Source organism: Schistocerca serialis, chromosome 1, assembly GCF_023864345.2.
Source record: "Schistocerca serialis cubense isolate TAMUIC-IGC-003099 chromosome 1, iqSchSeri2.2, whole genome shotgun sequence".
In the NCBI taxonomy this organism is placed as follows: Eukaryota; Metazoa; Arthropoda; class Insecta; order Orthoptera; family Acrididae; genus Schistocerca; species Schistocerca serialis.
This window is the reverse complement of record NC_064638.1, coordinates 2,264,187-2,290,629: the sequence shown is the minus strand read 5'-3', so window position 1 is coordinate 2,290,629 and position 26,443 is coordinate 2,264,187.

Genomic DNA, 26,443 nt, shown 5'->3' with positions numbered 1-26,443 from the left:
CCATTGTGCCTTTTGTATTTCATTCTGAAGCGATTTCTGTGTTTCATCGTCAATGTGAAGGTCCAAGGAATTCATTGAACCTGCAGTGGTGTATCTGAAACTAATACTGGTCTCACAGGGAATGCTCAAAACACCGACTGTAAGAAGAGTCTCTATTCTTGTAATTAAGGCGGCATTGTGCCTTTTGTATTTAATTCCGATGCGAATTCTGTGTTCCATCGTCAATCTGAAGGTCCAAGGAATACATTGAACCTACAGTGGTGTATCGGAAACTAATACTGGACTCACAGGGAAAGCTCAAAGCACCGACTGTAAGAAGAGTCTCTATAATTGTACTTAAGGCGGCATTGTGCCTTTTGTATTTAATTCCGATGCGATTTCTGTGTTTCATAGTCAATGTGAAGGTCTAAGGAATACTTTGAACCTGCAGTGGTGTATCGGAATATAGTACTCTTCTCACAGGGAATGCTCAAAGCACTGACTGTAAGAGGAGCCTCTATTCTTGTACTTAAGGCGTCCTTGTGACTTTTGTATTTATTTCCGATGCCATTTCTGTGTTTCATAGTCAATGTGAAGGTCCAAGGAATACCTTGAACCTGCAGTGGTGTATCGGAAACTAATACTGCTCTCAAAAGGAATGCTCAAATCACCGACTGTAAGAAGTGTCTCTATTCTTGTACTTAAGGCGGCATTGTGCCTTTTGTATTTTATTCCGATGCCATTTCTGTGTTTCATCGTCAATGTGATGGTCTAAGGAATACATTGAACCTGCAGTGGTGTATCGAATAATGATACTGGTCTCACAGGGAATGCTCAATTCACCGACTGTAAGAAGAGTCTCCATTCTTGTAATTAAGGCGGCATTGTGCCTCTTGTATTTAATTCCGATGCGATTTCTTTGTTTCATCGTCAATATGAAGGTCCAAGGAGTACATTGAACCTGCAGTGGTGTATCGGAAACTAATACTGGTCTCACAGGGAATGCTCAATTCACCGACTGTAAGAAGAGTCTCCATTCTTGTAATTAAGGCGGCATTGTGCTCCTTGTATTTAATTCCGATGCGATTTCTTTGTTTCATCGTCAACATGAAGGTCCAAGGAGTACATTGAACCTGCAGTGGTGTATCGGAAACTAATACTGGTCTCACAGAGAATGCTCAAATCACCGACTGTAAGAAGAGTCTCTGTTCTTGTACTTAAGGCGGCATTGTTCCTTTTGTATTTAATTCCGATGCGATTTCTGTGTTTCATCGTCAATGTGAACGTCCAAGGAATACATTGAACCTGCAGTGGTGTATCGGAAACTAATACTGGTCTCACAGGAAATGCTCAAAGCACCGACTGTAAGAATTCTTGTACTTAAGTCGGCATTGTGCCTTTTGTATTTTATTCCGATTCGATTTATGTGTTTCATCGTCAATGTGAAGGTCCAAGGAATACATTGAACCTGCAGTGGTGTATCGGAAACAAATACTGGTCTCACAGGGAATGCTCAAAGCATCGACTGTAACAAGAATCTCTATTCTTGTACTTAAGGCGGCATTGTGTTTTTGTATTTAATTCCGATGCGATTTCTGTGTTTCATAGTCAATATGAATGTCCAAGGAGTACACTGAACCTGCAGTTGTGTATTGAAAACTAATACTGGTCTCACAGGGAATGCTCAAAGCACCGACTGTAAGAAGGGTCTCTACTCCTGGACTTAAGGCGGCATTGTGCGTTTTTTTTTTAATTCCGATGCCATTTCTGTGTTTCATCGTCAATGTGAAGGTCTGAGGAATACATTGAACCTGCAGTGGTGTATCGAATAATAATACGGGTGTCACAGGGAATGCTCAATTCACCGACTGTAAGAAGAGTCTCTGTTCTTGCACTTAAGGCGGCATTGTGCCTTTTGTAGTTAATTCCGATGTAATTTCAGTGTATCATCGTCAATGTGTATGACAAGGAATACATTGAAGCTGCAGTGGTTTATCGGAAATTAATACTGGTCTCACAGCGAATATTCAAAGCACCGACTGTAAGAAGGGTCTCTACTCCTGGACTTAAGGCGGCATTGTGCCTTTTGTATTTAATTCCGATGCGATTTCTGTGTTTCATCGTCAATGTGAAGCCCCAAGCAATACATTGAACCTGCAGTGGTGTATCGGAAACTAATACTGGTCTCACAGGGAACGCTCAAAGCACCGACTGTTAGAAGAGTCTCTATTCATGTACTTAAGTCGGCATTGTGCCTTTTGTATTTAATTGCGATGCGATTTCTGTGTTTCATTGTCAATGTGAAGGTCCAAGGAATACATTGAACCTGCAGTGGTGTATCGGAAACTAATACTGGTCGCACAGGAAAGGATCACGCCACAGACTCTAAGAAGTCTCACTCTTCTTGCACTTAAGGCGGCATTGTGCCTTTTGTATTTAATTCCGATGTAATTTCAGTGTTTCATCGTCAATGTGTATGTCCAAGGAATACATTGAACCTGCAGTGGTGTATCGGAAACTAATACTGGTCTCACAGGGAATGTTCAAAGCACCGACTGTAAGAAGAGTCTCTATTCTTGTACTTAAGGTGGCATTGTGCCTTTTGTATTTAATTCCGATGCGATTTCTGTGTTTCATAGATAATGTGAAGGTCCAAGGAATACTTTGAACCTGCAGTGGTGTATCGGAAACTAATACTGGTCTCAGAGGCTATGCTCAAAGCACCGACAGAGAGAAGTGTCTCTATTCTTGTACTTAAGGCGGCATTGTGCCTTTTGTATTTAATTCCGATGCGATTTCTGTGTTTCATCGTCAACGTGAAGGTCCAAGGAATACATTGAACCTGCAGTGGTGTATCGAAAACTATTACTGGTCTCACAGGGAATGCTCAAGCACCGACTGTAAGAAGAGTCTCTATTCTTGTAATTAAGGCGGCATTGTGCCTTTTGTATTTAGTTCCTATGCGATTTCTGTTTTTCATCGTCAATGTGAAGGTCCAAGGAATACATTGAACCTGCAGTGGTGTATCGGAAACTAATACTGGTCTCACAGGGAATGCTCATAGCACCGACTGTAAGAAGAGTCTCTATTCTTGTTCTTAAGGCGGCATTGTGCCTTTTGTATTTAATTCCGATGCGATTTCTGTGTTTCATCGTCAATGTGAACGTCCAAGGAATACATTGAACCTGCAGTGGTGTATCGGAAACTAATACTGGTCTCACAGGGAATGCTCAAAACACCGACCGTAAGAAGAGTCTCTATTCTTGTACTTAACGCGGCATTGTGCCTTTTGCATTTAATTCCGATGCGATTTATGTGTTTCATCTTCAGTGTGAAGATCCAAGGAATACATTGAACCTACAGTGGTGTATCGGAAACTAATACTGGTCTCACTGGAAAGGATCAAAGAATGGACTCTAAGAAGTCTTACTCTTCTTGCATTAAGGCTGCATTCTATCTTTTGTATTTAATTACGATATAATTTCAGTGTTTCATCGTCATTGTGTATGACCAAGGAATACATTGAACCTGGAGTGGTGTATCGGAAACTAATACTGGTCTCACACGGAATCTCAAAGCACCGACTGTAAGAAGAGTCTGTATTCTTGTACTTAAGCCGGCATTGTGCCTTTAGTATTTAATTCCAAAGCGATTTCTGTGTTTCATCGTCAATTTGAAGTTCCAAGGAATACATTGAACCTGCAGTGGTGTATCGGAAACTAATACTGGACTCATAGGGAATGCTCAAAGCACCGACTGTAAGAAGAGTCTCTATTCTTGCACTTAAGGCGGCATTGTGCCTTTTGTATTTAATTCCGATGTAATTTCAGTGTTTCATCGTCAATGTGTATGACAAGGAATACATTGAACCTGCAGTGGTGTATCGGAAATTAATACAGGTCTCACAGGGAATGCTCAAAGCACCAACTGTAAGAAGGGTCTCTACTCCTTTACTTAAGGCGGCATTGTGCCTTTTGTATTTAATTCCGATGCGATTTCTGTGTTTCATCGTCAATTTGAAGCTCCAAGCAATACATTGAACCTGCAGTGGTGTATCGGAAACAAATACTTGTCTCACAGGGAACGCTCAAAGCAACGACAGAAAGAAGAGTCTCTATTCTTGTACTTAAGTCGGCATTGTGCCTTTTGTATTTTATTCCGATGCGATTTCTGTGTTTCATCGTCAATGTGAAGGTCCAAGGAATACGTTGAACCTGCAGTGGTGTATCGGAAACTAATACTGGTCTCACAGGGAATGCCCAAAACATCGACTGTATTAAGAATCTCTATTCTTGTACTTAAGGCGGCATTGTGTCTTTGTATTTAATTCCGATGCGATTTCTGTGTTTCATAGTCAATATGAATGTCCAAGGAATACACTGAACCTGCAGTTGTGTATTGGAAACTATTACTGGTCTCACAGGGAATGCTCAAAGCACCGACTGTTAGAAGAGTCTCTATTCTTGTACTTAAGGCGGCATTGTGCCTTTTGTATTTAATTCCGATGCGATTTCTGTGTTTCATAGTCAACGTGAAGGTCCAATGAATACTTTGAACCTGCAGTGGTGTATCGGAAACTAATACTGGTCTCTCAGGGAATGCTCAAAACACCGACCGTAAGAAGAGTCCCTATTCTTGTACTTAAGGCGGCATTGTGCCTTTTGCATTTAATTCCGCGTCGATTTCTGTGTTTCATAGTCAATGTGAAGGTCCAAGGAATACTTTGAATCTGCAGTGGTGTATCGGAAACTAACACTGTTCTCACAGGGAATGTTCAAAGCACCGACTGTAAGAAGAGTCTCTATTCTTGTACTTAAATCGGCATTGTGCCTTTTGTATTTAATTCCGATGCGATTTCTGTGTTTCATAGAGAATGTGAAGGTCCAAGGAATACTTTGAACCTGCAGTGGTGTATCGGAAACTAATACTGGCCTCAGAGGCAATGCTCAAAGCACCGACTGAGAGAAGTGTCTCTATTCTTGTACTTAAGGCGGCATTGTCCCTTTTGTATTTAATTCCGATGCGATTTCTGTGTTTCATCGTCAATGTGAAGGTCCAAGGAATACATTGAACCTGCAGTGGTGTATCGAAAACTATTACTGGTCTCACAGGGAATGCTCAAGCACCGACTGTAAGAAGAGTCTCTATTCTTGTAATTAAGGCGGCATTGTGCCTTTTGTATTTAGTTCCGATGCGATTTCTGTGTTTCATCGTCAATGTGAAGGTCCAAGGAATACATTGAACCTGCAGTGGTGTATCGGAAACTAATACTGGTCTCACAGGAAAGGAACAAGGCACAGCCACTAAGAAGTCTCACTCCTCTAGCACTTAAGGCGGCATTGTGCCTTTTGTATTTAATTCCGATGTAATTTCTGTATTTCATCGTCAATGTGTATGTCCAAGGAATACATTGAACCTGCAGTGGTGTATCGGAAACTAATACTGGTCTCACAGGGAATGCTCAAAGCACCGACTGTAAGAAGAGTCTCTATTCTTGTACTTAAGGCGGCATTGTGCCTTTTATATTTAATTCCGATGAGATTTCTGTGTTTCATCGTCAATGTGAAGGTCCAAGGAATACATTGAACCAGCAGTGGTGAATCGGAAACTAATACTGGTCTCACAGAAAATGCTCAAAACACCGACTGTTAGAAGAGTCTCTATTCTTGTACTTAAGGCGGCTTTGTGCCTTTTGCATGTAATTCCGATGCGATTTCTGTGTTTCATAGTCAATGTGAAGGTCCAAGGAATGCGCTGAACCTGTAGTGGTGTATCGGAAACTAATACTGGTCTCACAGGGAATGCTCAAACCACCGACTGTAAGAAGAGTCTCTATTCTTGTACTTAAGGCGGCATTGTGCCTTTTGTATTTAATTCCGATGCGATTTCTGTGTTTCATAGTCTATGTGAAGGTCCAAGGAATACATTGAATCTACAGTGTAGTATCGGAAACTAATACTGGTCTCACAGGGAGTTTTCAAGGCACAGACTGTAGAAGAGTCTCTGATCTTGTACTTTACGCGGCATTGTGCTTCTTGTATTTAATTCCGATGCGATTTTGGTGTTTCATCGTCAATGTGAAGGTCCAAGGAATACATTGAACCTGCAGTGGTGTATCGGAAACTAATACTGGTCTCACAGGAAAGGATCAAAGCACAGACTCTAAGAAATCTCACTCCTCTTGCACGTAAGGCGGCATTGTGCCTTTTGTATTTAATTTCGATGTAATTTCAGAGTTTCATCGTCAATGTGTACGTCCAAGGAATACATTGAACCTGCAGTAGTGTATCGGAAACTAAAACTGGTCTCACGGGGAGTGTTCAAGGCACAGACTGTAGAAGAGTCTCTGATCTTGTACTTTACGCAGCATTGTGCTTCTTGTATTAAATTCCGATGCGATTTCTGTGTTTCATCGTCAATGTGAAAGTCCAAGGAATACATTGAACCTGCAGCGGTGTATCGGAAACTATTACTGGTCTCACAGGGAATGCTCAAAGCACCGAATGTAAGAAGAGTCTCTACTCTTGTTATTAAGGCGGCATTGTGCCCTTTGTATTTAATTCCGATGCGATTTCTGTGTTTCATCGTCAATGTGAACGTCCAAGGAATACATTGAACCTGCAGTGGTGTATCTGAAACTAATACTGGTCTCACAGGGAATGCTCAAAACACCGACCATAGGAAGAGTCTCTATTCTTGTACTTAAGGCGGCATTGTGCCTTTTGCATTTTATTCCGCGTCGATTTCTGTGTTTCATAGTCAATGTGAAGGTCCAAGGAATACTTTGAATCTGCAGTGGTGTATCGGAAACAATTACTGGTCACACAGGGAATGCTCAAAGCACCAACTGTAAGAAGAGTCTCTATTCTTGTAATTAAGGCGGCATTGTGCCTTTTGTATTTAATTCCGATGCGATTTATGTGTTTCATCTTCAATGTGAAGGTCCAAGGAATACATTGAAGCTACAGTGGTGTATCGGAAACTAATACTGGCCTCACTGGACTCTCAATGGGCTCTAAGAAGTCTTACTCTTCTTGCATTAAGGCGGCATTCTATCTTTTGTATTTAATTACGATGTAATTTCAGTGTTTCATCGTCATTGTGTATGTCCAAGGAATACATTGAACCTGCAGTGGGGTATCGGAAACTAATACTGGTCTCACAGGGAATCTCAAAGCACCGACTGTAAGAAGAGTCTGTATTCTTGTACTTAAGCCGGCATTGTGCATTTAGTATTTAATTCCAAAGCGATTTCTGTGTTTCATCGCCAACTTGATGTTCCAAGGAATACATGGAACCTGCAGTGGTGTATCGGAAACTAATACGGGACTCATAGGGAATGCTCAAAACACCAACTGTAAGAAGAATCCCTATTCTTGTACTTAAGGTTGCGTTGTGCCTTTTGTATTTAATTCCGATGCGATTTCTGTGTTTCATCGTCAACTTGAAGTTCCAAGGAATACATTGAACCTGCAGTGGTGTATCGGAAACTAATACTGGACTCATAGGGAATGCTCAAAGCACCGACTGTAAGAACAGTCTCTATTCTTGCACTTAAGGCGGCCTTGTGCCTTTTGTATTTTATTACGATGCGATTTCTGTGTTTCATCGTCAATGTGAAGGTCCAAGGAGTACATTGAACCTGCAGTGGTGTATCGGAAACAAATACTGGTCTCACAGGGAATGCTCAAAGCACCGACTGTAACAAGAATCTCTATTCTTGTACTTAAGGCGGCATTGTGTTTTTGTATTTAATTCCTATGCGATTTCTGTGTTTCATAGTCAATATGAATGTCCAAGGAATACACTGAACCTGCAGTTGTGTATCGGAAACTAATACTGGTCGCACAGGAAAGGATCAAGCCACAGACTCTAAGAATTCTCACTCTTCTTGCACTTAACGCGGCATTGTGCCTTTTGTATTTGATTCCGATGTAATTTCAGTGTATCATCGTCAATGTGTATGACAAGGAATACATTGAAGCTGCAGTGGTTTATCGGAAATTAATACTGGTCTCACAGCGAATATTAAAAGCACCGACTGTAAGAATGGTCTCTACTCCTGGACTTAAGGCGGCATTGTGCCTTTTGTATTTAATTCCGATGCGATTTCTGTATTCATCGTCAATGTGAAGCTCCAGGCAATACATTGAACCTGCAGTGGTGTATCGGAAACTAATACTGGTCTCACAGGGAACGCTCAAAGCACCGACTGTTAGAAGAGTCTCTATTCACGTACTTAAGTCGGCATTGTGCCTTTTGTATTTAATTGCGATGCGATTTCTGTGTTTCATCGTCAATGTGAAGGTCCAAGGAATACATTGAACCTGCAGTGGTGTATCGGAAACTAATACTGGTCGCACAGGAAAGGATCAAGCCACAGACTCTAAGAATTCTCACTATTCTAGCACTTAAGGCGGCATTGTGCCTTTTGTATTTAATTCCGATGTAATTTCAGTGTTTCATCGTCAATGTGTATGTCCAAGGAATACATTGAACCTGCAGTGGTGTATCGGAAACTAATACTGGACTCACAGGGAATGTTCAAAGCACCGACTGTAAGAAGAGTCTCTATTCTTGTACTTAAGGCGGCATTGTGCCTTTTGTATTTAATTCCGATGCGATTTCTGTGTTTCATAGTCAATGTGAAGGTCCAAGGAATACATTGAACCTGCAGTGGTGTATCGGAAACTAATACTGGTCTCACAGGGAATGCTCAAAGCACCGACTGTAAGAAGAGTCTCTATTCTTGTACTTAAGGCGGCATTGTGCCTTTTGTATTTAATTCCGATGCGATTTCTGTGTCTCATAGCCAATGTGAAGGTCCAATGAATACTTTGAACCTGCAGTGGTGTATCGGAAACTAATACTGCTGTCAGAGGGAATGCTCAAAGCTCCGACTGTAAGAAGTGTCCCTATTCTTGTACTTAAGGCGGCATTGTGTCTTTTGTATTTAATTCCGATGCGATTTCTGTGTTTCATAGAGAATGTGAAGGTCCAAGGAATACTTTGAACCTGCAGTGGTGTATCGGAAACTAATACTGGCCTCAGAGGCAATGCTCAAAGCACCGTCTGAGAGAAGTGTCTCTATTCTTGTACTTAAGGCGGCATTGTGCCTTTTGTATATAATTCCGATGCGATTTCTGTGTTTCATCGTCAATGTGAAGGTCTAAGGAATACATTGAACCTGCAGTGGTGTATCGAAAACTATTACTGGTCTCACAGGGAATGCTCAAGCACCGACTGTAAGAAGAGTCTCTATTCTTGTAATTAAGGCGGGATTGTGCCTTTTGTATTTAGTTCCGATGCGATTTCTGTGTTTCATCGGCAATGTGAAGGTCCAAGGAATACATTGAACCTGCAGTGGTGTATCGGAAACTAATACTGGTCTCACAGGAAAGGAACAAGGCACAGACACTAAGAAGTCTCACTCCTCTAGCACTTAAGGCGGCATTGTGCCTTTTGTATTTAATTCCGATGTAATTTCAGTATTTCATCGTCAATGTGTATGTCCAAGGAATACATTGAACCTGCAGTGGTGTATCGGAAACTAATACTGGTCTCACAGGGAATGCTCAAAGCAGCGACTGTAAGAAGAGTCTCTATTCTTGTACTTAAGGCGGCATTGTGCCTTTTGTATTTAATTCCGATGAGATTTCTGTGTTTCATCGTCAATGTGAAGGTCCAAGGAATACATTGAACCTGCAGTGGTGAATCGGAAACTAATACTGGTCGCACAGAAAATGCTCAAACACCGACTGTTAGAAGAGTCTCTATTCTTGTACTTAAGGCAGCTTTGTGCCTTTTGCATCTAATTCCGATGCGATTTCTGTGTTTCATAGTCAATGTGAAGGTCCAAGGAATGCTTTGAACCTGCAGTGGTGTATCGGAAACTAATACTGGTCTCACAGGGAATGCTCATAGCACCGACTGTAAGAAGAGTCTCTATTCTTGTACTTAAGGCGGCATTGTGCCTTTTGTATTTAATTCCGATGCGATTTCTGTGTTTCATAGTCAATGTGAAGGTCCATGGAATACATTGAACCTGCAGTGGTGTATCGGAAACTAATACTGGTCTCACAGGGAATGCTCAAACCACCGACTGTAAGAAGAGTCTCTATTCTTGTACTTAAGGCGGCATTGTGCCTTTTGTATTTAATTGCGATGCGATTTCTGTTTTTTATAGTCAATGTGACGGTCCAAGGAATACTTTGAACCTGCAGTGGTGTATCGGAAACTAATACTGGTCTCAGAGGCAATGCTCAAAGCACCAACTGAGAGAAGTGTGTCTATTCTTGTACTTAAGGCGGCATTGTGCCTTTTGTATTTAATTCCGATGCGATTTCTGTGTTTCATCGTCAATGTGAAGCTCCAAGCAATACATTGAACCTGCAGTGGTGTATCGGAAACTATTTCTGGTCTCACAGGGAATGCTCAAGCAACAACTGTAAGAAGAGTCTCTATTCTTGTAACTAAGGCGCCATTGTGCCTTTTGTATTTAGTTCCGATGCGATTTCTGTGTTTCATAGTCAATGTGAAGGTCCAAGGAATACCTTCAACCTGCAGTGGTGTATCGGAAACTTATACTGCTCTCAGAAGGAATGCTCAAAGCACCGACTGTAAGAAGAGTCTCTATTCTTGTACTTAGGGCGGCATTTTGCCTTTTGTATTTAATTCCGATGTAATTTCAGTGTTTCATCGTCAATGTGTATGACAAGGAATACATTGAACCGGCAGTGGTGTATCGGAAATTAATACTGGCCTAACAGGGAATGCTCAAAACACTAACTGTAACAAGAGTCTCTATTCTTGGACTTAAGCCGGCATTGTGCCTTTTGTATTTCATTCCGATGCGATTTCTGTGTTTCAAAGTCAATGTGGAGGTCCAAGGAATACTTTGAACCTGCAGTCGTGTATCAGAAACTAATACTGGTCTCACATTAAAGGATCAAAGCGCAGATTCTAAGAAGTCTCACTCATTTTGCACTAAAGGCGGCATTGTGCCTTTTGTATTTAATTCCGATGCGATTTCTGTATTTCATAGTCAATGTGAAGGTGCACGGAATACTTTGAACCTGCAGTGGTGTATCGGAAACTAATACTGGTCTCACAGGTAATGCTCAAAGCACCAACTGTGAGAAGAGTCTTTATTCTTGTACTTAAGGCGGCCTTGTGCCTTTTGTATTTAATTCCGATGCGATTTCTGTGTTTCATCGTCAATATGAAGGTCCAAGTAATACATTGAACCTGCATTGGTGTATCGGAAACTAATAATGGTCTCACAGGGAATGCTCAAAGCACCGAATGTAAGAAGAGTCTCTATTCTTGTACTTAGGGTGGCATTGTGCCTTTTGTATTTAACTCCGATGCGATTTCTGTGTTTCATAGTCAATGTGAATGTCCAAGGAATACTTTAAACCTGCAGTGGTGTATCGGAAACTAATACTGGTCCACACAGGGAATGCTCAAAGCACTGACTGTAAGAAGGGTCTCTATTCTTGTACTTAAGGCAGCCTTGTACCTTTTGTATTTAATTCCGATGCGATTTCTGTGTTTCATAGTCAATGTGAAGGTCCAAGGAATACCTTGAACCTGCAGTGGTGTATCGGAAACTTATACTGCTCTCAGAAGGAATGCTCAAAGCACCGACTGTAATAAGTGTCTCTATTCTTGTACTTATGGCGGCATTGTGCCTTTTGTATTGAATTCCGATGCGATTACTGTGTTTCATCGTCAATGTGAAGGTCCAAGGAATATATTCAACCTGCAGTGGTGTATCGGAAACTAATACTGGTCTCACAGGGAATGCTCAATTCACCGACTGCAAGAAGAGTCTCTATTCTTGTAATTAAGGGGGCATTGTGCCTTTTGTATTTAATTCCGATGCTATTTCTGTGTTTCATCGTCAATGTGAAGGTCCGAGGAATACATTCTACCTGCAGTGGTGTATCGGAAACTAATACTGGTCTCACAGGAAAGGATCAAAGAATGAACTCTAAGAAGTCTCACTCTTCTTGCATTAAGGCAGCATTGCGTCTTTTGTATTTAATTCCGATGTAATTTCAGTGTTTCATCGTCATTGTGTATGTCCAGGGAATACATTGAACCTGCAGTGGTGTATCGGAAACTAATACTGGTCTCACAGGGAATGCTCAAATCACCGACTGTAAGAAGAGTCTCTATTCTTGTACTTAAGGCGGCATTGTTCTTTTTGGATTTAATTCCGATGCGATTTCTGTGTTTCATCGTCAATTTGAAGGTCCAAGGAATACATTGAACCTGCAGTGGTGTATCGGAAACTAATACTGGTCTCACAGGGAATGCTCAAAGCACCGACTGTAAGGAGAGTCTCTAATTTTGTACTTAAGGCGCCATTGTGCCTTTTGTATTTCATTCCGATGCGATTTCTGTGTTTCATCGTCAATGTGAAGGTCCAAGGAATTCATTGAACCTGCAGTGGTGTATCTGAAACTAATACTGGTCTCACAGGGAATGCTCAAAACACCGACTGTAAGAAGAGTCTCTATTCTTATAATTAAGGCGGCATTGTGCCTTTTGTATTTAATTCTGATGCGATTTCTGTGTTTCATCGTCAATGTGAAGGTCCAAGGAATACATTGAACCTGCAGTGGTGTATCGGAAACTAATACTGGACTCACAGGGAATGCTCAAAGCACCGACTGTAAGAAGAGTCTCTATAATTGTACTTAAGGCGGCAATGTGCCTTTTGTATTTAATTCCGATGCGATTTCTGTGTTTCATAGTCAATGTGAAGGTCCAAGGAATACTTTGACCTGCAGTGGTGTATCGGAAACTGATACTGGTCTCACAGGGAATGCTCAAAGCACTGACTGTAAGAGGAGCCTCTATTCTTGTACTTAAGGCGTCCTTGTGACTTTTGTATTTATTTCCGATGCCATTTCTGTGTTTCATAGTCAATGTGAAGGTCCAAGGAATACCTTGAACCTGCAGTGGTGTATCGGGAACTAATACTGCTCTCAAAAGGAATGCTCAAATCACCGACTGTAAGAAGTGTCTCTATTCTTGTACTTAAGGCGGCATTGTGCCTTTTGTATTTTATTCCGATGCCATATCTGTGTTTCATCGTCAATGTGAAGGTCTAAGGAATAAATTGAACCCGCAGTGGTGTATCGAATAATAATACTGGTCTCACAGAGAATGCTCAATTCACCGACTGTAAGAAGAGTCTCCATTCTTGTAATTAGGGCGGCATTGTGCCTCTTGTATTTAACTCCGATGCGATTTCTTTGTTTTATCGTCAATATGAAGGTCCAAGGAGTACATTGAACCTGCATTGGTGTATCGGCAACTAATACTGGTCTCACAGAGAATGCCCAAATCACCGACTGTAAGAAGAGACTCTATTCTTGTACTTAAGGCGGCATTGTGGCTTTCGTATTTAATTCCGATGCGATTTCTGTGTTTCATCGTCAATGTGAAGGTCTAAGGAATACATTGAAAATGCAGTGGTGTATCTGAAACAAATACTGGTCTCACAGGGAATGCTCAAAGCACTGACTGTAACAAGAATCTCAATTCTTGTACTTAAGGCGGCATTGTGTTTTTGTATTTAATTCCGATGCGATTTCTGTGTTTCATAGTCAATATGAATGTCCAAGGAATACACTGAACCTGCAGTTGTGTATTGAAAACTAATACTGGTCTCACAGGGAGTGCTCAAAGCACCGACTGTAAGAAGGGTCTCTACTTCTGGACTTAAGGCGGCATTGTGCCTTTTGTATTTAGTTCCGATGCCATTTCTGTGTTTCATCGTCAATGTGAAGGTCCAAGGAATACATTCAACCTGCAGTGGTGTATCGGAAAGTAATACTGGTCTCACAGGAAAGGATCAAAGAATGGACTCTAAGAAGTCTCACTCTTCTTGCATTAAGGCAGCATTGTGTCTTTTGTATTTAATTCCGATGTAATTTCAGTGTTTCATCGTTATTGTGTATGTCCAGGGAATACATTGAACCTGCAGTGGTGTATCGGAAACTAATACTGGTCTCACAGGGAATGCTCAAATCACCGACTGTAAGAAGAGTCTCTATTCCTGTACTTAAGGCGGCATTGTTCTTTTTGGATTTAATTCCGATGCGATTTCTGTGTTTCATCGTCAATGTGAAGGTCCAAGGAATACATTGAACCTGCAGTGGTGTATCGGAAACTAATACTGGTCTCACAGGGAATGCTCAAAGCACCGACTGTAAGAAGAGTCTCTAATCTTGTACTTAAGGCGCCATTGTGCCTTTTGTATTTCATTCCGAAGCGATTTCTGTGTTTCATCGTCAATGTGAAGGTCCAAGGAATTCATTGAACCTGCAGTGGTGTATCTGAAACTAATACTGGTCTCACAGGGAATGCTCAAAACACCGACTGTAAGAAGAGTCTCTATTCTTTTAATTAAGGCGGCATTGTGCCTTTTGTATTTAATTCCGATGCGAATTCTGTGTTCCATCGTCTATCTGAAGGTCCAAGGAATACATTGAACCTACAGTGGTGTATCGGAAACTAATACTGGACTCACAGGGAAAGCTCAAAGCACCGACTGTAAGAAGAGTCTCTATAATTGTACTTAAGGCGGCATTGTGCCATTTGTATTTAATTCCGATGCGATTTCTGTGTTTCATAGTCAATGTGAAGGTCCAAGGAATACTTTGAACCTGCAGTGGTGTATCGGAATATAATACTCTTCTCACAGGGAATGCTCAAAGCACTGACTGTAAGAGGAGCCTCTATTCTTGTACTTAAGGCGTCCTTGTGACTTTTGTATTTATTTCCGATGCCATTTCTGTGTTTCATAGTCAATGTGAAGGTCCAAGGAATACCTTGAACCTGCAGTGGTGTATCGGAAACTAATACTGCTCTCAAAAGGAATGCTCAAATCACCGACTGTAAGAAGTGTCTCTATTCTTGTACTTAAGGCGGAATTGTGCCTTTTGTATTTTATTCCGATGCCATTTCTGTGTTTCATCGTCAATGTGATGGTCTAAGGAATACATTGAACCTGCAGTGGTGTATCGAATAATAATACTGGTCTCACAGGGAATGCTCAATTCACCGACTGTAAGAAGAGTCTCCATTCTTGTAATTAAGGCGGCATTGTGCCTCTTGTATTTAATTCCGGTGCGATATCTGTGTTTCATCGTCAATGTGAACGTCCAAGGAATACATTGAACCTGCATTGGTGTATCGGCAACTAATACTGGTCTCACAGAGAATGCCCAAATCACCGACTGTAAGAAGAGACTCTATTCTTGTACTTAAGGCGGCATTGTGGCTTTCGTATTTAATTCCGATGCGATTTCTGTGTTTCATCGTCAATGTGAACGTCCAAGGAATACATTGAACCTGCAGTGGTGTATCGGAAACTAATACTGGTCTCACAGGGAATGCTCAAAGCACCGACAGTAAGAAGAGTCTCTATTCTTGTACTTAAGTCAGCATTGTGCCTTTTGTATTTTATTCCGATGCGATTTCTGTGTTTCATCGTCAATGTGAAGGTCTAAGGAATACATTGAAAATGCAGTGGTGTATCTGAAACAAATACTGGTCTCACAGGGAATGCTCAAAGCACTGACTGTAACAAGAATCTCAATTCTTGTACTTAAGGCGGCATTGTGTTTTTGTATTTAATTCCGATGCGATTTCTGTGTTTCATAGTCAATATGAATGTCCAAGGAATACACTGAACCTGCAGTTGTGTATTGAAAACTAATACTGGTCTCACAGGGAGTGCTCAAAGCACCGACTGTAAGAAGGGTCTCTACTTCTGGACTTAAGGCGGCATTGTGCCTTTTGTATTTAATTCCGATGCCATTTCTGTGTTTCATCGTCAATGTGAAGGTCCAAGGAATACATTCAACCTGCAGTGGTGTATCGGAAAGTAATACTGGTCTCACAGGAAAGGATCAAAGAATGGACTCTAAGAAGTCTCACTCTTCTTGCATTAAGGCAGCATTGTGTCTTTTGTATTTAATTCCGATGTAATTTCAGTGTTTCATCGTTATTGTGTATGTCCAGGGAATACATTGAACCTGCAGTGGTGTATCGGAAACTAATACTGGTCTCACAGGGAATGCTCAAATCACCGACTGTAAGAAGAGTCTCTATTCCTGTACTTAAGGCGGCATTGTTCTTTTTGGATTTAATTCCGATGCGATTTCTGTGTTTCATCGTCAATGTGAAGGTCCAAGGAATACATTGAACCTGCAGTGGTGTATCGGAAACTAATACTGGTCTCACAGGGAATGCTCAAGGCACCGACTGTAAGAAGAGTCTCTAATCTTGTACTTAAGGCGCCATTGTGCCTTTTGTATTTCATTCCGAAGCGATTTCTGTGTTTCATCGTCAATGTGAAGGTCCAAGGAATTCATTGAACCTGCAGTGGTGTATCTGAAACTAATACTGGTCTCACAGGGAATGCTCAAAACACCGACTGTAAGAAGAGTCTCTATTCTTTTAATCAAGGCTTCATTGTGCCTTTTGTATTTAATTCCGATGCGAATTCTGTGTTCCATCGTCTATCTGAAGGTCCAAGGAATACATTGAACCTACAGTAATGTATCGGAAACTAATACTGGACTCACAGGGAAAGCTCAAAGCACCGACTGTAAGAAGAGTCTCTATAATTGTACTTAAGGCGGCATTGTGCCTTTTGTATTTAATTCCGACGCGATTTCTGTGTTTCATAGTCAATGTGAAGGTCCAAGGAATACTTTGAACCTGCAGTGGTGTATCGGAATATAATACTCTTCTCACAGGGAATGCTCAAAGCACTGACTGTAAGAGGAGCCTCTATTCTTGTACTTAAGGCGTCCTTGTGACTTTTGTATTTATTTCCGATGCCATTTCTGTGTTTCATAGTCAATGTGAAGGTCCAAGGAATACCTTGAACCTGCAGTGGTGTATCGGAAACTAATACTGCTCTCAAAAGGAATGCTCAAATCACCGACTGTAAGAAGTGTCTCTATTCTTGTACTTAAGGCGGAATTGTGCCTTTTGTATTTTATTCCGATGCCATTTCTGTGTTTCATCGTCAATGTGATGGTCTAAGGAATACATTGAACCTGCAGTGGTGTATCGAATAATAATACTGGTCTCACAGGGAATGCTCAATTCACCGACTGTAAGAAGAGTCTCCATTCTTGTAATTAAGGCGGCATTGTGCCTCTTGTATTTAATTCCGATGCGATATCTGTGTTTCATCGTCAATGTGAACGTCCAAGGAATACATTGAACCTGCAGTGGTGTATCGGAAACTAATACTGGTCTCACAGGGAATGCTCAAAGCACCGACTGTAAGAAGAGTCTCTATTCTTGTACTTAAGTCGGCATTGTGCCTTTTGTATTTTATTCCGATGCGATTTCTGTGTTTCATCGTCAATGTGAAGGTCCAAGGAATACATTGAACCTGCAGTGGTGTATCGGAAACAAATACTGGTCTCACAGGGAATGCTCAAAGCACCGACTGTAACAAGAATCTCTATTCTTGTACTTAAGGCGGCATTGTGTTTTTGTATTTAATTCCGATGCGATTTCTGTGTTTCATAGTCAATGTGAAGGTCCAAGGAATACTTTGAACCTGCAGTGGTGTATCGGAAACTAATACTGGTCTCACAGGGAATGCTCAAAGCACTGACTGTAAGAGGAGCCTCTATTCTTGTACTTAAGGCGTCCTTGTGACTTTTGTATTTATTTCCGATGCAATTTCTGTGTTTCATAGTCAATGTGAAGGTCCAAGGAATACCTTGAACCTGCAGTGGTGTATCGGAAACTAATACTGCTCTCAAAAGGAATGCTCAAATCACCGACTGTAAGAAGTGTCTCTATTCTTGTACTTAAGGCGGCATTGTGCCTTTTGTATTTTATTCCGATTCCATTTCTGTGTTTCATCGTCAATGTGATGGTCTAAGGAATACATTGAACCTGCAGTGGTGTATCGGAAACTAATACTGGTCTCACAGGGAATGCTCAAAGCACCGACTGTAAGAAGAGTCTCCATTCTTGTAATTAAGGCGGCATTGTGCCTCTTGTATTTAATTCCGATGCGATTTCTTTGTTTCATCGTCAATATGAAGGTCCAAGGAGTACATTGAACCTGCAGTGGTGTATCGAAAACTAATACTGGTCTCACAGAGAATGCTCAATTCACCGACTGTAAGAAGAGTCTCCACTCTTGTAATTAAGGCGGCATTGTGCCTCTTGTATTTAATTCCGATGCGATTTATTTGTTTCATCGTCAATATGAAGGTCCAGGGAGTACATTGAACCTGCAGTGGTGTATCGGAAACTAATACTGGTCTCACAGAGAATGCTCAAATCACCGACTGTAAGAAGAGTCTCTATTCTTGTACTTAAGGCGGCATTGTGGCTTTTGTATTTAATTCCGATGCGATTTCTGTGTATCATCGTCAATGTGAACGTCCAAGGAATACATTGAACCTGCAGTGGTGTATCGGAAACTAATACTGGTCTCACAGGGAATGCTCAAAGCACCGACTGTAAGAATAGTCTCGATTCTTGTACTTAAGTCGGCATTGTGCCTTTTGTATTTTATTCCGATGCGATTTCTGTGTTTCATCGTCAATGTGAAGGTCCAAGGAATTCATTGAACCTGCAGTGGTGTATCTGAAACTAATACTGGTCTCACAGGGAATGCTCAATTTACCGACTGTAAGAAGAGTCTCTATTCTTGCACTTAAGGCGGCATTGTGCCTTTTGTATTTAATTCCGATGTAATTTCAGTGTATCATCGTCAATGTGTATGACAAGGAATACATTGAAGCTGCAGTGGTTTATCGGAAATTAATACTGGTCTCACAGCGAATATTCAAAGCACCGACTGTAAGAAGGGTCTCTACTCCTGGACTTAAGGCGGCATTGTGCCTTTTGGATTTAATTCCGATGCGATTTCTGTGTTTCATCGTCAATGTGAAGCTCCAAGCAATACATTGAACCTGCAGTGGTGTATCGGAAACTAATACTGGTCTCACAGGGAACGCTCAAAGCACGGACTGCTAGAAGAGTCTCTATTCATGTACTTAAGTCGGCATTGTGCCTTTTGTATTTAATTGCGATGCGATTTCTGTGTTTCATTGTCAATGTGAAGGTCCAAGGAATACATTGAACCTGCAGTGGTGTATCGGAAACTAATACTGGTCGCACAGGAAAGGATCAAGCCACAGACTCTAAGAAGTCTCACTCTTCTTGCACTTAAGGCGGCATTGTGCCTTTTGTATTTAATTCCGATGTAATTTCAGTGTTTCATCGTCAATGTGTATGTCCAAGGAATACATTGAACCTGCAGTGGTGTATCGGAAACTAATACTGGTCTCACAGGGAATGTTCAAAGCACCGACTGTAAGAAGAGTCTCTATTCTTGTACTTAAGGCGGCATTGTGCCTTTTGAATTTAATTCCGATGCGATTTCTGTGTTTCATAGATAATGTGAAGGTCCAAGGAATACTTTGAACCTGCAGTGGTGTATTGGAAACTAATACTGGTCTCAGAGGCTATGCTCAAAGCACCGACTGAGAGAAGTGTCTCTATTCTTGTACTTAAGGCGGCATTGTGCCTTTTGTATTTAATTCCGATGCGATTTCTGTGTTTCATCGTCAATGTGAAGGTCCAAGGAATACATTGAACCTGCAGTGGTGTATCGAAAACTATTACTGGTCTCACAGGGAATGCTCAAGCACCGACTGTAAGAAGAGTCTCTATTCTTGTAATTAATGCGGCATTGTGCCTTTCGTATTTAGTTCCTATGCGATTTCTGTTTTTCATCGTCAATGTGAAGGTCCAAGGAATACATTGAACCTGCAGTGGTGTATCGGAAACTAATACTGGTCTCACAGGGAATGCTCATAGCACCGACTGTAAGAAGAGTCTCTATTCTTGTACTTAAGGCGGCATTGTGCCTTTTGTATTCAATTCCGATGCGATTTCTGTGTTTCATAGTAAATGTGAAGGTCCAAGGAAAACATTGAACCTGCAGTGGTGTATCGGAAACTAATACTGGTCTCACAGGGAATGCTCAAACCACCGACTGTAAGAAGGGTCTCTATTCTTGTACTTAAGGCGGCATTGTGCCTTTTGAATTTAATTCCGATGCGATTTCTGTGTTTCATAGTCTATGTGAAGGTCCAAGGAATACATTGATCCTGCAGTGGTGTATCGGAAACTAATACTGGTCTCACAGGTAGTTTTCAAGGCACAAACTGTAGAAGAGTCTCTGATCTTGTACTTTACGCGGCATTGTGCTTCTTGTATTTAATTCCGATGCGATTTCTGTGTTTCATCGTCAATGTGAAGGTCCAAGGAATACATTGAACCGGCAGTGGTGTATCGGAAACTAATACTGGTCTCACAGGAAAGGATCAAAGCACAGACTCTAAGAAATCTCACTCCCCTTGCACGTAAGGCTGCATTGCGCTTTTTGTATTTAATTTCGATGTAATTTCAGAGTTTCATCGTGAATGTGTATGTCCAAGGAATACATTGAACCTGCAGTGGTGTATCGGAAACTAAAACTGGTCTCACAGGGAGTGTTCAAGGCACAGACTGTAGAAGAGTCTCTGATCTTGTACTTTACGCAGCATTGTGCTTCTTGTATTTAATTCCGATGCGATTTCTGTGTTTCATCGTCAATGTGAACGTCCAAGGAATACATTGAACCTGCAGTGGTGTATCGGGAACTATTACTGGTCTCACAGGGAATGCTCAAAGCACCGAATGTAAGAAGAGTCTCTACTCTTGTAATTAAGGCGGCATTGTGCCTTTTGTATTTAATACCGATGCGATTTCTGTGTTTCATCGTCAATGTGAACGTCCAAGGAATACATTGAACCTGCAGTGGTGTATCGGAAACTAATACTGGTCTCACAGGGAATGCTCAAAACACCGACCGTAAGAAGAGTCTCTATTCTTGTACTTAAGGCGGCATTGTGCCTTTTGCATTTAATTCCGCGTCGATTTCTGTGTTTCATAGTCAATGTGAAGGTCCAAGGAATACTTTGAATCTGCAGTGGTGTATCGGAAACTAATACTGGTCTCACAGGGAATGCTTAAAGCACCGACTGTAAGAAGAGTCTCTATTCTTGTACTTAAGGCGGCCTTGTGCCTTTTGTATTTAATTCCGATGCGATTTCTGTGTTTCATAGTCAACGTGAAGGTCCAAGGAATACCTTGAACCTGCAGTGGTGTATCGGAAACTATTACTGCTCTCAGAGGGAATGCTCAAAGCACCGACTGTAAGAAGAGTCTTTAGTCTTGTAGTTAAGGCGGCATTGTGCCTTTTGTATTTAATTCCGATGCGATTTCTGTGTTTCATAGTCAATGTGAAGGTCCAAGGAATACCTTCAACCTGCAGTGGTGTATCGGAAACTTATACTGCTCTCAGAAGGAATGCTCAAAGCACCGACTGTAAGAAGTGTCTCTATTCTTGTACTTATGGCGGCATTGTGCCTTTTGTATTTAATTCCGATGCGATTACTGTGTTTCATCGTCAATGTGAAGGTCCAAGGAATACATTCAACCTGCAGTGGTGTATCGGAAAGTAATACTGGTCTCACAGGAAAGGATCAAAGAATGGACTCTAAGAAGTATCACTCTTCTTGCATTAAGGCAGCATTGTGTCTTTTGTATTTAATTCCGATGTAATTTCAGTGTTTCATCGTTATTGTGTATGTCCAGGGAATACATTGAACCTGCAGTGGTGTATCGGAAACTAATACTGGTCTCACAGGGAATGCTCAAATCACCGACTGTAAGAAGAGTCTCTATTCCTGTACTTAAGGCGGCATTGTTCTTTTTGGATTTAATTCCGATGCGATTTCTGTGTTTCATCGTCAATGTGAAGGTCCAAGGAATACATTGAACCTGCAGTGGTGAATCGGAAACTAATACTGGTCTCACAGGGAATGCTCAAAGCACCGACTGTAAGAAGAGTCTCTAATCTTGTACTTAAGGCGCCATTGTGCCTTTTGTATTTCATTCTGAAGCGATTTCTGTGTTTCATCGTCAATGTGAAGGTCCAAGGAATTCATTGAACCTGCAGTGGTGTATCTGAAACTAATACTGGTCTCACAGGGAATGCTCAAAACACCGACTGTAAGAAGAGTCTCTATTCTTGTAATTAAGGCGGCATTGTGCCTTTTGTATTTAATTCCGATGCGAATTCTGTGTTCCATCGTCAATCTGAAGGTCCAAGGAATACATTGAACCTACAGTGGTGTATCGGAAACTAATACTGGACTCACAGGGAAAGCTCAAAGCACCGACTGTAAGAAGAGTCTCTATAATTGTACTTAAGGCGGCATTGTGCCTTTTGTATTTAATTCCGATGCGATTTCTGTGTTTCATAGTCAATGTGAAGGTCTAAGGAATACTTTGAACCTGCAGTGGTGTATCGGAATATAGTACTCTTCTCACAGGGAATGCTCAAAGCACTGACTGTAAGAGGAGCCTCTATTCTTGTACTTAAGGCGTCCTTGTGACTTTTGTATTTATTTCCGATGCCATTTCTGTGTTTCATAGTCAATGTGAAGGTCCAAGGAATACCTTGAACCTGCAGTGGTGTATCGGAAACTAATACTGCTCTCAAAAGGAATGCTCAAATCACCGACTGTAAGAAGTGTCTCTATTCTTGTACTTAAGGCGGCATTGTGCCTTTTGTATTTTATTCCGATGCCATTTCTGTGTTTCATCGTCAATGTGATGGTCTAAGGAATACATTGAACCTGCAGTGGTGTATCGAATAATGATACTGGTCTCACAGGGAATGCTCAATTCACCGACTGTAAGAAGAGTCTCCATTCTTGTAATTAAGGCGGCATTGTGCCTCTTGTATTTAATTCCGATGCGATTTCTTTGTTTCATCGTCAATATGAAGGTCCAAGGAGTACATTGAACCTGCAGTGGTGTATCGGAAACTAATACTGGTCTCACAGGGAATGCTCAATTCACCGACTGTAAGAAGAGTCTCCATTCTTGTAATTAAGGCGGCATTGTGCTCCTTGTATTTAATTCCGATGCGATTTCTTTGTTTCATCGTCAACATGAAGGTCCAAGGAGTACATTGAACCTGCAGTGGTGTATCGGAAACTAATACTGGTCTCACAGAGAATGCTCAAATCACCGACTGTAAGAAGAGTCTCTGTTCTTGTACTTAAGGCGGCATTGTTCCTTTTGTATTTAATTCCGATGCGATTTCTGTGTTTCATCGTCAATGTGAACGTCCAAGGAATACATTGAACCTGCAGTGGTGTATCGGAAACTAATACTGGTCTCACAGGAAATGCTCAAAGCACCGACTGTAAGAATTCTTGTACTTAAGTCGGCATTGTGCCTTTTGTATTTTATTCCGATTCGATTTATGTGTTTCATCGTCAATGTGAAGGTCCAAGGAATACATTGAACCTGCAGTGGTGTATCGGAAACAAATACTGGTCTCACAGGGAATGCTCAAAGCATCGACTGTAACAAGAATCTCTATTCTTGTACTTAAGGCGGCATTGTGTTTTTGTATTTAATTCCGATGCGATTTCTGTGTTTCATAGTCAATATGAATGTCCAAGGAGTACACTGAACCTGCAGTTGTGTATTGAAAACTAATACTGGTCTCACAGGGAATGCTCAAAGCACCGACTGTAAGAAGGGTCTCTACTCCTGGACTTAAGGCGGCATTGTGCGTTTTTTTTTTAATTCCGATGCCATTTCTGTGTTTCATCGTCAATGTGAAGGTCTGAGGAATACATTGAACCTGCAGTGGTGTATCGAATAATAATACGGGTGTCACAGGGAATGCTCAATTCACCGACTGTAAGAAGAGTCTCTGTTCTTGCACTTAAGGCGGCATTGTGCCTTTTGTAGTTAATTCCGATGTAATTTCAGTGTATCATCGTCAATGTGTATGACAAGGAATACATTGAAGCTGCAGTGGTTTATCGGAAATTAATACTGGTCTCACAGCGAATATTCAAAGCACCGACTGTAAGAAGGGTCTCTACTCCTGGACTTAAGGCGGCATTGTGCCTTTTGTATTTAATTCCGATGCGATTTCTGTGTTTCATCGTCAATGTGAAGCCCCAAGCAATACATTGAACCTGCAGTGGTGTATCGGAAACTAATACTGGTCTCACAGGGAACGCTCAAAGCACCGACTGTTAGAAGAGTCTCTATTCATGTACTTAAGTCGGCATTGTGCCTTTTGTATTTAATTGCGATGCGATTTCTGTGTTTCATTGTCAATGTGAAGGTCCAAGGAATACATTGAACCTGCAGTGGTGTATCGGAAACTAATACTGGTCGCACAGGAAAGGATCAAGCCACAGACTCTAAGAAGTCTCACTCTTCTTGCACTTAAGGCGGCATTGTGCCTTTTGTATTTAATTCCGATGTAATTTCAGTGTTTCATCGTCAATGTGTATGTCCAAGGAATACATTGAACCTGCAGTGGTGTATCGGAAACTAATACTGGTCTCACAGGGAATGTTCAAAGCACCGACTGTAAGAAGAGTCTCTATTCTTGTACTTAAGGTGGCATTGTGCCTTTTGTATTTAATTCCGATGCGATTTCTGTGTTTCATAGATAATGTGAAGGTCCAAGGAATACTTTGAACCTGCAGTGGTGTATCGGAAACTAATACTGGTCTCAGAGGCTATGCTCAAAGCACCGACAGAGAGAAGTGTCTCTATTCTTGTACTTAAGGCGGCATTGTGCCTTTTGTATTTAATTCCGATGCGATTTCTGTGTTTCATCGTCAACGTGAAGGTCCAAGGAATACATTGAACCTGCAGTGGTGTATCGAAAACTATTACTGGTCTCACAGGGAATGCTCAAGCACCGACTGTAAGAAGAGTCTCTATTCTTGTAATTAAGGCGGCATTGTGCCTTTTGTATTTAGTTCCTATGCGATTTCTGTTTTTCATCGTCAATGTGAAGGTCCAAGGAATACATTGAACCTGCAGTGGTGTATCGGAAACTAATACTGGTCTCACAGGGAATGCTCATAGCACCGACTGTAAGAAGAGTCTCTATTCTTGTTCTTAAGGCGGCATTGTGCCTTTTGTATTTAATTCCGATGCGATTTCTGTGTTTCATCGTCAATGTGAACGTCCAAGGAATACATTGAACCTGCAGTGGTGTATCGGAAACTAATACTGGTCTCACAGGGAATGCTCAAAACACCGACCGTAAGAAGAGTCTCTATTCTTGTACTTAACGCGGCATTGTGCCTTTTGCATTTAATTCCGATGCGATTTATGTGTTTCATCTTCAGTGTGAAGATCCAAGGAATACATTGAACCTACAGTGGTGTATCGGAAACTAATACTGGTCTCACTGGAAAGGATCAAAGAATGGACTCTAAGAAGTCTTACTCTTCTTGCATTAAGGCTGCATTCTATCTTTTGTATTTAATTACGATATAATTTCAGTGTTTCATCGTCATTGTGTATGACCAAGGAATACATTGAACCTGGAGTGGTGTATCGGAAACTAATACTGGTCTCACACGGAATCTCAAAGCACCGACTGTAAGAAGAGTCTGTATTCTTGTACTTAAGCCGGCATTGTGCCTTTAGTATTTAATTCCAAAGCGATTTCTGTGTTTCATCGTCAATTTGAAGTTCCAAGGAATACATTGAACCTGCAGTGGTGTATCGGAAACTAATACTGGACTCATAGGGAATGCTCAAAGCACCGACTGTAAGAAGAGTCTCTATTCTTGCACTTAAGGCGGCATTGTGCCTTTTGTATTTAATTCCGATGTAATTTCAGTGTTTCATCGTCAATGTGTATGACAAGGAATACATTGAACCTGCAGTGGTGTATCGGAAATTAATACAGGTCTCACAGGGAATGCTCAAAGCACCAACTGTAGGAAGGGTCTCTACTCCTTTACTTAAGGCGGCATTGTGCCTTTTGTATTTAATTCCGATGCGATTTCTGTGTTTCATCGTCAATTTGAAGCTCCAAGCAATACATTGAACCTGCAGTGGTGTATCGGAAACAAATACTTGTCTCACAGGGAACGCTCAAAGCAACGACAGAAAGAAGAGTCTCTATTCTTGTACTTAAGTCGGCATTGTGCCTTTTGTATTTTATTCCGATGCGATTTCTGTGTTTCATCGTCAATGTGAAGGTCCAAGGAATACGTTGAACCTGCAGTGGTGTATCGGAAACTAATACTGGTCTCACAGGGAATGCCCAAAACACCGACTGTATTAAGAATCTCTATTCTTGTACTTAAGGCGGCATTGTGTCTTTGTATTTAATTCCGATGCGATTTCTGTGTTTCATAGTCAATATGAATGTCCAAGGAATACACTGAACCTGCAGTTGTGTATTGGAAACTATTACTGGTCTCACAGGGAATGCTCAAAGCACCGACTGTTAGAAGAGTCTCTATTCTTGTACTTAAGGCGGCATTGTGCCTTTTGT